This window comes from Phalacrocorax aristotelis, chromosome 7, assembly GCF_949628215.1.
Source record: "Phalacrocorax aristotelis chromosome 7, bGulAri2.1, whole genome shotgun sequence".
NCBI classification, from domain to species: domain Eukaryota; kingdom Metazoa; phylum Chordata; class Aves; order Suliformes; family Phalacrocoracidae; genus Phalacrocorax; species Phalacrocorax aristotelis.
In genome coordinates this window covers 54,397,521-54,408,930 of record NC_134282.1, presented here as the reverse complement: position 1 = coordinate 54,408,930, position 11,410 = coordinate 54,397,521, and positions in this window count along the sequence as shown.

Below are 11,410 nucleotides of genomic sequence, written 5' to 3'. Positions count from 1 at the left end.
CTCTGACTCTCTATTAATTGAGTCCCGTATCAGCTGTTCCATTATTTTTCCTGGGATCGATGTCAGCCTGACAGGCCTGTAATTACCTGGGTCATCTTGTTTGCCCTTTTAAAATACCGGCACAACATTAGCTTTCTCCCAGCCCTCAGGAACCACCCCGGTGTTCAAAGACTTATTGAAAATCAACATTAATGGCTCAACCGTTCCCCTTGGCCAACTGTTTTTAGAGCTCCTTGGCTGCAGCTTAACCGGACCTGCCGATTTCCACACGCCCGGGTTTAGCAACCGCTTAACGTTCATGCGAGTTACTGTGGGGCCGGGAAGTCTTTCATCACCAACCACCGATCCCAACCCTTGGCTTCCTCCCAACCACCCCACCAACAGCTACTGAACACCTCTGCCCTTTCTGCATCCTCCTCCTGCAGACCAGGAATACAGATGTCGTGCTCCCAATAGTCGCCTTCTCAGCCATATATCTGCTGGCATTTTTTTTTTTTCCTTTAATCCATTGCTTTTAAACAATTCGCAGCTTTGGGTTCAGCACCTTTCCCATCTCTCCTGATGTTACATGGGGCGGTCTCTGACTGCCGTGCTCCTGGCAAGGACCAGCTTGCTCTTCCATGCCACAAAGCACCACTTGCAGCAGGGACTTGAACTGAGGTGAAGCTCTGGCCTTACAGCAAAGCCAGCAATGGGAGCAAGAGGCATCAGCTCATAGGCCATAAAGCAAAGCACCCTTCTTGGTGCAAACAGCAGCGAGCCAGGGCTCCTTCGGGAACCCTCGCAGGGACATCCAGCTTGCTTCTTGCTTCACCAGTGCAGGCAGCAAAGAGTTACTGCCCGTCCTCCCAGTGCTGCTTGGAACCAGGAATTGCTGGAACAGGTTAAGATAATGTTCATTTGTCTTCATTAGGCGCAGGAAACGTGGGAAGGAGCGGTGGTGCGGCCCAACAAGGGGCCCTTTTCAAGGATCATTGTGCCTTTCTTCCAGGTAATGGAGACAAATGGAAATGGCTCCGAGGGTGTGTAAGTCATCCCGGGCGCAGGCTCTGCGGCTCGCTGGGAGAAAACCCGCAGGCAGCAGTGGGGGCACGAGGGAGACCCGCTCGGGAAGAGGCTGTTTCCACAACAGGGTTTTATTGACATCAATAACAGCAGGAGAGGACGTGCCCAGGAGCCGTCGGGTGCTTTGCACTGATGGGTGCTGAGCATCATCCCCTGTGTGGAGGTGGTGTCACCCTGCCGGGGTCCCCTGGGTGAGGACAGGGTTTCTGCTCCCTCCCAGGACGCTGCAAACCTCTCCCTGTGCTGCCGGGCGGCCGCTGCGCTCCCCAGCAGATGTTTGCTTATGCCGTCGGGCCACGACGACACCATAAATCTGGGCAAACCCAGCAAACACAATAAGCAATTGTTTTTTGACAGCATCGACCGCTTTTGAACCATCACGCAATCTTCCACGGTGGGAAGCCGGGGCTGTAACCCACCCTGTGTCCCCGCCAGCCGCCCCTTGTCCCTGTCCCCTCCCGGGGGGACCCCCCGCTCGCAGCTGGGTTTATGGCCTGGTGATAATTATACCTAGCCACAGCTCTTAATTGGCTGTAATGGATAGCCACATGAGGATACGGTTATATTAAAAAGGTTAATTGCTTTGGGCTGCGCATGTGTTCCGATGGCAGTCCCTTCTGAGGCTGCCCCAGCGCCCGGGGAGCGTGGCACCTCGGCACGGCGCCGGCGGGGGGCCTGGCGCTGGGTCTGGCTTGCACCAAGCCCACCCACCCCCGGCATCCGAATCACCAGGGCTCTGCTCACCTGCTGTTTCTACAGGCTCCTACCCCACCTGCCCTCCCCCAGATTTGTTTTTAAACATAAATACATGCCCCTTTCCCTCAGCCTGGTGTCGTATGTGCCAAAGAGGTGAGGTTCCTCGGGCTGCTGAGCGACGGCATGGGTGACCCCAGGGTGCAGCTGGGACCCCCAGCTCTCCGCCGATGCCACCACTGACGACTGCTCTGGGTGGACAGGCGGGCTGGAGGTTTTGCAGGGAGCAGGGACGGCTTCTGGCTCCTCTTCCTTTCGGGGGCAGACGGAGGAGCGGCACAGCCCGTGCTGCACCGAGCGGGAGCCCACGCAGCCCTTTCTGCCCGCCCGCAAGCCCAGCAGCTGTGGGGAGAGCTAGGAACGGAGACACGCGTGGCTGCACCCCAGGCTGGCAACATTACAGCAGGGTGCAGAGCGTCCCCTGGACCATCCCCAGGCTGCCCCAGTGCCTGCTTAGTGCGAGGGATGCCCAGAGCCTGGCCAGCTGCTGAGGATGCTCCAAGAGGGACCTCACAGCCTCCGGTGCTGCCGTGGCAGCATGCTTTCCCCAGCACGGAGGAGTCCAAAGGGCAACACCCCAAGTGACCCTGACGTTAGCCGAGCTGCTGGCGGGAGTGCAGCAAGCCCTTGTCCACTCCTGCCGAGTAACTAACAAAAAAGCATCTAAAAAAGCAGAGGTGACTGCAGGACTGATGAAAAAAATCAGTCTTTGGACCCAAGGCAAGGCAAGGGGCGACGTGTCGGGCTCAGGAGCTGGCAGCGACGGGTTGCGTTTGCTCCTCTTTTATTTTATCTCCCTGCAGCAGGTCTTCGAACTGCTGGGAAAGAACAAAGCGTGCGCAGCAGAGCAAAGGAAATACTGACGCAGAAGTGCAGAATCGCTGCTACCAGGCACGAGAAGGGAAGGATCCGTGTGGGCGCACGGCTGAGCACCGCGCCGTGCCATGGGCTCCAGCACCCGCCGCACCGAGGCCGCTGCCAGGAGGGGACCCGCAGCCCCCCCCCAGCACCTCGGCTCTGGCTTTAAAGGAGCAGTTGTGCCCAAATGCCCAGCCACGGCGTAGGAAAACAAATCCCAGCGATACTCCGGGAGCGAGCGAGCCAGCCCAGCGCGCCAGAAAGCGCTTTGATTGCAGCAGGATTTGGTGCAAGGCCATCGCAAAAAAAGGTTATCTCGCCTGGGAGGGATTTTTGTTTTTTCATTTTTTTTGTACAAGACGAGCCGTTTTGTAACCCCACCTCGGGTATTTAATTCTCCGAAGCAAGCCTGAACTGCAGGAATGTCAAGCGAGGCTAAGTACTTGCCCTGGCGTCCACTACCAGACAAAAGCTGACACTTTCTGGCATTAAATTGCTAAGAGACAGTCAAGGACTCTTCAATGCGGCTGCAAATTGTGTGGCCAAGCTGGAAAACACAAGCCACAAGCTCCTCTTGGCCTGAACGCTCCTATAATCAGATAAACCCATAATGGAGCATGGAGACAAAAAAAAACCAAAAAAAACAAAAAAAAAACCACACCCCAAACCTCATTTTTGACATGTTAAAATGATGGCAAAACCTCTGTGCTTCGGCTTGCCTGCTCGGCAGGCACATCCCCCATGCCCCAGGACTCAGGCGTGCTCGTTTTCCAGCTCGGCGCTGCGGCCGCTGGCGGGATGGATGCGTTTAACGCCCGGATTTGCAGGCTGGGATCGGGCGGGAGAGCATCAAGTGCATCCGTGGCGCGGGTGCTGCGGAGCGGTACCCGCTGCAGCCGGGGAGGATGCCGGGGCTGCGGCTTTGAGCCATCCATTGTGGCTGCAGAAATGTTTAGGAATCAGCCGTTTAATGAGAACAAAAGAAATTAATTGGTGGTTTAGGCCTAATGAGACCGCTGTGCAAATTAACAGTCCTCATCAGCAGAAACAAACAGAGTCCTTAAACGAATCGCGCCCAGCGAGCCTTTGCGGGGTGATAAATAGGGGGTCGGGAGGGACCATCTGCCCACCCCTCCCCGGCGCAGGCAGCGGGCGGGAGCCAGGCTCCGGGGGAAAAGAAAAAAAAAACCCACCCCAGATCTCAATAAAGCATAAATTCTCCATTTTATTCATCCAGGCCCAGCTTGACACCACCATCTTACCGCCAAGATAAAGGAGAAACCCACTCGCATTTGCATCTGAAAGGGGCGAGACGCGGCCCCCTCGCTGGGGAGCCGGAGCGGGGTCTCGGGGGGCGTTTAGCCCCTATTGAGGCCGGCACAAAGGGGGCCCCCCGGCCCGCCGGCCGGACCCTGGGTATCCGTCACACAGCCCGTTTGTTCCTGCTGTTTACTTAAGACGTTCCTCAATTCCCAGCGAGGATTTGTATTTCGGGGTTGGTTTACTTCAGCTCGGAGGCTGGAAAAAAGAAGAAAAAAAAAAATCTGTCTGATCTTTAATAATCAAAGTAATTAGAATAATCCTTTCAGGGCTGAATGGGGGATTATTTCTTCGTGTCATTTTAGTTTCATCCTCATTTGGGCTCATAAAATGTGGAAAAAGCACTTCAAAAGCCCCACTGTAGTCCCCGGCCCTTCACGCTCTTGAAAATTCCCACCCAGGCGCCTGCCGAGCCCCCGTTCTCAGGGAAACCGCCGGCCCCGGCGTGTTTGGCTACAGCAAATTTATTTATTTCGGCGGTGGTCAAATAAACACCGGGTCCGGCGAGATTTGTGGATCGTTTGTTGTTTCGCTGTCTTGGGCAGATAAGGAAACCTTTGATGAAGTGAAGGGACTTTGTGTGTCTAATCTGAGCCCAGCAGCTACACGCAGCGATTGTAAAATGCTGCGGTGTCTGCAGGGAACAGTAATTACATAGGAGGATTAAAAGGTCCTAAACCTCACCTATATTTCACTTTTGTAAACTAGCGAGGAACAAAGAATTCTTGGCTCGCCCAGAGGAAAGAATAATTGACACAATTCGCAGGCGCGGGATTATTATAATGTAGATAAACGAAGGGAAGAGGACAAAACTAATTTAGGCCTGAAACTTTTCATCTGGCGTTTAACAAGGGGGATAAACACAGCTTCCAAAAGAAACGTCGCCAAAAAATCCCTCCCCAAACCCCTCTTTCCGCGTTGCCCCGCTGGCCGCCCCCTCCCACTCAGGGGTGCAGGTCCCTGGGGGGCTGGGGCTGACCTGGGTGGGGGGTAAAAGGAGAGGGGGGAGCGCTGCCCCGTGCCTCTGCAATGTTTGAATTCTCCGGGGAGCTCCTGTCCTGCAGCAGCTTCGTCCCCCCGGCGTGGTCACAGCCACGGCCGCGTGCGCCGTGGGGGCTGGAGGGATGAGCACCACGGTGTCACGAGGGACGAGCACCACGGGGTCGAGGGGGACAAGGGACAAGCAGCCTGGCGTGCGGAGGCAGCTCCCGGCCAGGAAAGCTGCCGTGCTTTTTCCTGCCGTGTCCCCATGGATGCTCACCCGCCGCGCGTGGAGAAGGTGCGTGGGAAAACCAAGCGGGCGGCTGACCTTGGTTTTGCACCCAGCTGGCAGCACCTCGCTGCTTTTGGGAACCACAAGCTGAATTTTAACATATTTTAGCCTTCTCATCAATAAAGTACAGCCTTGCCCTCTTTTCCAAGGGCCACGTGAAGCATAATAAACCCGTATTTATAAAACCCTCAGTGGCGGAGAAGTGCAAATCGCCAGCAAGCAGCCATGGTGCTATTGCTGCTTTTAGGCAGCAGATACCTGAGCACAATATGCACCGGAATTATACAAGAATAGGGCAAAAAAAAAAAGAAAAAAAAGCCAAAAAAAAAAAAAGCCATGTCTTTTTATTGCCAGCCTGACTCCTGATTGCAGCTGATGAAAAGCGTGGAAGCTCCCATCTTAAGCTAAAACCCAGCGAGGGTTTGCAGCAGCGCAGGAACGAGCCCGGCTCCTCTGGTTTCCTGGAGCCCCGGCTGAATTTCCCAACAGCTGCTGACCCTGATAACCACCCCCGGGAGCACTCGGTCCTACTCGCCATCCCCGATCCCACAGAAAAAACAGGGCTGGAAAGAAAAAAAACAACCACGAGAGAAACGCAGGGCTGTGCTCGGTGTGTGCGCGTGCGGGCGGGCGCGGGAGCGGGCGCGGGAGCGGGAGCCGGAGCGTGCGCCGGCGTTGCTCCCGCGCTGGCATCCAGCCCTTCTCCCCGCTCCCTCCACGTTGCTACGGGCAGGGGGAAACACTCCGGACGCGGGGCTTTAAATTATGAACAATTATCAGCGGGAAAATGACAAGAATGAGAAAATTAACAAAGAGCTCAATACATTCGGCTAAATGACTAACATAAATGCATTCCTATTAGGCAGTCAATATTGGGCTGGCAGCTCCTGTCTGTGCCTATTTCTCATTAGACAAAGCCTTGACCTTGACCTCATTGTCCTGTTTGCCGGGAGACAGAATCCCATAACAACTCGTTTGGCAAATGTATTGGACCAGTAATCCATAAATATTGATTCATTGTTTGCAGTGTAATTTAAATGTCAGTTATAAGCCCAGGGCAGATAAAGATCTGTATCAACAATAAAACTGGATAGAGGCTATAAATCCCCCCGGGGCAGGCTGGGTTAAAATGGATATGCGATGCATGCATCCTTTAAAAGAAAAAGCAAAAACAAAGAGGAAAAAAACCAAAAGCCACATTTCCTGTACATTAGAAGGAGGGAGGATATTGATTATCTGGGCAACCAGCCTAGCTTTGCAAAGCCCAGACTGGCTGACCCCGATCCTGCACCGTGCCCCTGCGGCCCCTTCCAGCCACCCCACGGGAGATGCGGGTGCTCCTCTGCCCAGTGATGCTCCCCACCTCTCCTGCACCCTCGCCCCCTTGCCACCCCTCCTCCTCCTGCTTCTCCTCCTCCTCCTCCTCCCCTCATCTCCAGCTGGGCAGGGGTGTCCAAGCTGCGGGAGGGTAGATCTGGGGCTCCCGGCACCCCACAGGCAGACGCCCATGGTCAGGCACAAAGTGCTCCCTGAAACGTGCTTATTTGGATGCCCTCAGACAAGGGGAGGGGATAACCTCGACCAATAACTGAGTAACTGCCACAAAATAGAGAGAAAAGCAAGTTTTTGCTTTGCACGCCATTTTAGAGCAGCAGATTTGTAACTTTGTGTTAGCTGCAAACATCAGCGTCATTGTGGCCGACACAAAGATACAAAACTATTGGTTTTTTTTTTTAAAAAGGTCCTTTTCAGGCTAACAGACACAGCTCTGACTGCACTGGGGTTGTGGACGTGGACCCTCAGAGCAACATTTCTCTCCCATGGCTGCAGCACTGGAGGGACAGGAGCCCTCCCTGCATCCGCAGCCAGTGCCCCGGGGCTGTGCCAGCCCTGGACATGGCACGAAATAGAGAGAAACAGCCCCAAAACCAAGGCCCAGCGCCAGGGCAGGTCATGGTCATGCAGATAGGCAAAGTCATGTTGCTGCTGCAGCTAAATCTGGCTGAGCACCAAGCGGCATTTAATAAAATGCTGGGGCAAGGCGATCACCAGGCTTTACCCCTGCAGATGCTTATCCTTCTGTGTTGTTTCATTTCTTCTAAACATTTCATTACACTTCTAGTCATTTCCCCATTAAGGCTGGATGCTGGTGCACTAAGTGACTTCCCAGCCACACAAAGCAAATCCTATTGACAGCGGTGATAAGGAGTTACAGCCCGCAGCTGCTGAGCGTGGCCCGCAAGCTGGCCAGAGGGGCTCAGGCAGCCCCGTGCCCCCGGCTCCCCCGGCATATGGGGACCTTCCATGGCCGCCCTGCCTCCCCGACCCCTGTGGCCCAGCCGTTTGGCAGCCGGTTCCTGACACAAAGGCTCAGCCAGCCCATGTGAGGCTTTGCTCCTTGCCGGCCCCCCGTTCCCGGCCCCAAAACGGCCCCAGTGCACGGGCCGGCATCGTGGCGTGGGGTGCTGGTGCGTTCGTAGGATGTGGCTGCCACCGAGCTGGGTCCTGCAGCTCAGGATCCCACAGGGTGATGGTGAGGTACGCCTGGCATGTCACCATTGTGCGTGGGGTGGAGGGATGCCCGGCACAGCTCACAGCATCCCAGACTGGCGGGGGTTGGAAGGGCCCTCTGGAGCTCACCCCACCCCACCCCTGCTGGAGCAGGGGCACAGGGCCGCGTCCAGGCGGGGGGTGAATGTCTCCAGGGAAGGGACCCCACAGCCTCTCTGGGCAGCCTGTGCCCCTGCTCTGGCACCCGCACAGGGAAGGGGTTTCTCCTCATGTTCAGGGGGAACTTCCCGTGTTCCAGCTTGTGCCCGTGGCCCCTTGGCCTGGCGTTGGGCACCACTGAAAAGAGCCCGGCCCCATCCTCCTGACACCCACCCTTCAGATATTTATAGGCATTGATGAGATCCACCTCAGCCTTCTCTTCTCCAGGCTGAACAAGCCCAGGTCTCTCAGCCTTTCCTCACAAGGGAGATGCTCCAGCCCCTGATCCCCTTGGCAGCTCTGCGCTGGCCTCTCTCCAGCAGTTCCCTGCCCTTCTTGAACTGGGGGGCCCAGACCTGGACGCAGCCCCCCAGATGTGGCCTCACTGGGGCAGAGCAGAGGGGGAGGAGAACCTCCCTCGCCCTGCTGGCCACACTCCTTTCCATGCCCCCCAGGGCACTGCTGGCCCCCTTGGCCCCAAGGGCCCGGTGCTGGCTCAGGGTCACCCCGCTGCCCCCCAGCACCCCCAGGGCCTCTCAGCAGAGCCGCTCTCCAGCAGGTCCCCCCCAGCCTGTGCTGGTGCGGGGGGCTGTTCCTCCCCAGGGGCAGGACCTGGCACTGGCTCTGGCTGAATCCCATGAGGTTCCCCTGGGCCCAGCTCTCCAGCCTGCCCAGCTCTCGCTGGATGGCAGCACAGCTTCTGGCTCATCAGCCACCCCTCCCAGCCTGGGATCCTCAGCGAACTTGCTGAGGGGATGCTTTGTCATCCATGGGATGGAGGGATGCCCGGCACGGCCCCAGAGTGCAGGGGAAGGAGGGATGCCTGGCACAGCTCTGGCAGGCATGGGATGGAAGGAGTTTCAGCTCAGGAAAAAGTCCTCCCCAGCCACCTGAGAGCAGTTCCTGCGCTGAGGGTCCTGTCTGGGGGTTGCATTTCAGGATAGAAAATGTTTCAAGGGCAGTTCCCAGCCATAATCAAAGCATGTCCCCCATGAAGGCTACGCTCTGGGGCTGAGAGTGACACTGCACAGGGAAGGATGGCTCGTGCCCGTCTGCCCAGGCGCCGGAGGAGGCTGCTTGGAGGGCTCCCTGATGCCTCGGCACATGCCAGGAGGAGGTCTGGGGCCTCCCACTGCTGGGGCTGGTAGCTTTGCTCCTTCCAGGGTGTGGAGCAGCCAGCTCTGCTGCTCCCCTGCAGCAAGGGCCCCTGGAGTGATGCGGGGGGACACCCCAGGCTTTGAGGGTCCTGGGCAGAGCAGCAGCATCTGCTCCCTCCTGGCTGCTCAGCCGCGGCTGGGAGGATGCGCCGGAGGGTTCCCCAGCCTGGGGCTCCTCCAGCCTTGCTTCCCGGTGCCCCAGCCCAACCCTGAAGCGTGGGGGGAAGCCATTCCTCATTTTCTTGATAAAGAATTGCCACTTTTTCTATGCACCCCTTAAAATGCCCCATTGTATCTGCTGCATTTGCACGACTCCCTACCAAGGAGAGCTCGGTTCTGTCTCCTGTCGGACCCGCTGGCGAGGCGCAGGCTATGCATAAAGACATTTCTGCAGCCTCCTTGTTGTCGCCTGGAAATGAGACACAAATTCTTGGAGCTCGCTTTCAAATAGAGTCTTCTTCCTGCAAATGTATGTAAACTTGCAGCTCAAAGCCATTATGCGTCCAGGTGTGACTAGACAGCAATTCAAAATGTTTCTTTTTCCTGTAGACAGAACTTCACATTTTCTCCCACCGGTATTGTTTTTATGCAATAAACTACGGTTTGGCTTTGGGTTTTGGGGTTCTTTTCTTTTTTAACTTTAAGTAACAGACATTTAAATTTTTTTATAGTCTAATATCTCTGTGAAGCAGTCTCAGACACCAAGATCGTTATTTATTGAGCTTTATCAGTGACTTCAAAAGAAATCTTTTATATCAGATTTGCAGCGTAGCAATCTCCTTAGTCTGTTTGACAGGAAGAAAAACCACAGTGCATAAACTGCTTTACTGTCTCCGAATATGGGTTAAAAGAAATAAATTTTTCAGGGTTGGAGGGGAAAATTCTGCAGATTAAATGGGCTGGTGGGACCTGCACCTCTCCTGGTAGCGGGGTGCTGATGGGATTTTATCTCCTGCGTCCGAGAGGGAAAAAGATGCCGAGTCTCCTCTCCAGGGCTTTCCAAAAGGCCTGTGCCTGCCCCAGCCGGGCGTGAGACCCCCAGGATGGGGAGCCTCCTTGATGGGCATCACCGCGGGACTCGACAACACAAATAAATCCTTCTTCGTGTGGGCCACCCACCCGCTTTCTCTGATGGAAGTAGCAAATCTTAATATCTAACAACACCGAGCCAATACGGACTCGGAAGGAAGACGTTTGGGCACAACAGTCCCTTCTCCATCTCCGGCCACCCAGTTTGGTGGCAAAGCCACCCTGGAGAAACCCAAGGCTGGACCACGAACACAGCCCCGCATCGTGCTGAACTTCACCCCAAACTAGAGCATCAGCTCCGTACATCCTTTGTGGTGGGAGTTTTTTCCTCTGGAATGAATATAAACATCCCTTGGAAGTTTTCATGAAGGTCCCATTTAATACGGCGCAAGGGGAGGCTGGTGCGGGACGCTGCCGAGGGGCGCGGGCAGCGAGCGCGACCTTTTAATGTGGTCCGGAGGTATGCACACTCTAATCTTATTAGGCTTAGGGGCTTGAAGTTTAGAAGTTTAATTCAAACCCCCCGTTATTATGACTTACTCTTTATCCTCCCCTTGCGATGATTAATCCGTGAAAATAAAAAGTGCCGCCCCCCATAAATTTGAAAGACACAAACTAAGCAATAAGCCATTTTCTGGAATAATTTAAAGTGCGTTTGGAGAGAGGCTTTGCTCGAGTGCGAGGGCAGATCAGAGGTGTATGGGGGGACCGTGGCTTACGGCATCCTTTGACTTCCGACTGTTACATTTTAATCCCATATTTGAATAATGTGACCAAAAAGCCTTTTCCATTCAAAAATAGAGAGCAAGAAAACAGCGAACCCGAGCTGGAGCTGGTTAGGCAGTGGCCAAAGGGGCTCAGGTTTTCAGGGAGAGCTCACACCGATGGGAGCCAAAGGGAGCAGGACCCCGGCGGTGTGGGGCCTCAGCCCCCTGCAGCACCCCGAGCCCCTGCAGCACCCCGAGCTCCAGCTTGTATGGGAAAAAAGAAAGCTTTTCTCACCCCAAACATTTATATCCCATGGCTTTTCTTCTCAGGTCATGCCTTTGGGATGATTAGATCGCAAACGTTAAGGACACTTCTGGAGAAATGCCAGGCGACTGCTGAACACCACATTTTACTACCTGAAAACAGCGCTTCTGCATCTTCATCCAGTATTATTTATTTAGTGTCAGCTTCTTAAACACGCTCTGGAGGATGCTGAAGGTGTGCAGCTCACAGGGCTGTTCTCCCTGACAGCTACCGT